The sequence below is a fragment of the Myotis brandtii genome, unplaced genomic scaffold (genome assembly GCF_000412655.1).
Source record: "Myotis brandtii unplaced genomic scaffold, ASM41265v1 scaffold582, whole genome shotgun sequence".
Classification (NCBI taxonomy): Eukaryota; Metazoa; Chordata; class Mammalia; order Chiroptera; family Vespertilionidae; genus Myotis; species Myotis brandtii.
In genome coordinates this window covers 595,469-596,810 of record NW_005370187.1, presented here as the reverse complement: position 1 = coordinate 596,810, position 1,342 = coordinate 595,469, and the positions used below count along the sequence as shown (strand labels likewise).

The 1,342-nt window shown below is 54.8% G+C and overlaps 1 long non-coding RNA gene across 1 annotated transcript in view; it reads right to left on the bottom strand.

Moving 5' to 3' along the window:
* Positions 1–1,272, bottom strand: part of LOC106728283 — a 1,666-nt gene extending 394 nt beyond the window's left edge. The window contains exon 1 of the long non-coding RNA XR_001364564.1: positions 423–1,272. This is a non-coding gene — a long non-coding RNA (uncharacterized LOC106728283). The remainder of the gene's footprint in view (positions 1–422) is intronic.
* Positions 1,273–1,342: the final 70 nt, after the last annotated feature.

Sequence of the window (1,342 nt, the reverse complement as noted above, 5' to 3'; positions counted from 1 at the left end):
GGGGCCCAGGTGCCAATGGAGGATAGAGGTAGGTGGGCACTGAATTGTGAAGAGTTGTGAATGTCACACACATACATTTAACAATACAGTGTATGTACTAAGAGACCTGTTGAGGATGAGGGCCGGGCGGGGGGATTAGGATCTTAGCTACAAGGAAAATAGCATTAACTGGGGTTCTGCTTCAGGCCTCTCAATGACACTGCCACTCCCCCCCACCCCCACCCCCTGCATCAGCAGGCAATATCCTTCTTGCCTTAATGTATCACCTTTAACGTTTACCCTTTCTCCTTCCCTTAACTGGACCCTAGGAATTAAGCAAACATGAAGAGTCTGAGGAAAGGCTAAGAGCTTTGGGGGAGGGGAGGACATGGGATGCCAGGCCGGCAGCCTGAGTCACACGGCCTTCAGCGAGGCCACCTCACCTCTCCAACTCAGCTGCAGCAGCTGGGTTTTCTGATTTGCTTCCACTCACCCCCCGAATCCCAGTCGTTTTTAAAGACCATCTCTCCACGTTTCCCTTCCTGTAAAGGCTATATGGCTTCCCATTCATGACCTTGGTTCACTCAGGCTCCTCCGGCACCATCTTCTCTTTGGGGCCCAACTGAACATCAGACATCAAATTTCCCCCAACAACCACCTCCATCTCAGAGAGAGAGAGAGAGAGAGAGAGAGAGCGAGAGAGAGAGCTCGCCAATATGTTCCAACTAGAAAGCATGCCCTGCATTCAGAGCCTCTGCACTTATTTCACAATCCTCATGCCCTCGCTGTTTCCCCACTCCACTCTCATCTCACTTCCCCGGCTTCATCTCCTAGGGAAGCTCGTGAGAGATGTTGTTGCCCCTACAAGCCATTCACACAGGGTGCAGGGCTCTGGGCTCGCCATCCAGACCACGAGCCTCGGGTCCTCCTGCGCCCCCACCTAAGTGGCACTGTTAGAGGTGCCTGTGGCTCCTACACTGTGTCCCACATTAACCAGTCCCACGTGCTGGCTTGTTAAGAGACTTGTGAACACCTGGTGCAGCAGCAGAAACACAGGGAGGGAGGAAGGAGAGGCGGAGGCCCCTCGGCGAGTGAGCCGAGTGACAGCAGGAACCCTGGGACCGCTGCACAGTGGCCCACTCATCCATCACAGCTCCTCCAAAACGATTAACTTTCTAGCCATGACCCACCCGCCTTCACCACACCTTGGTCCCACCGCGGAGAACGCCATAGGGAATGCAAACGATTCCCGTCGCCTTGCAGGTGAAGGGCCAACAGGCCGCTATGGGGGCCAGGCTGCATCACCAAATTTCCAAATGAGTCCAGCCCAGCGCTCGCGTTGCAAGGGGTGGGTGATTCACTG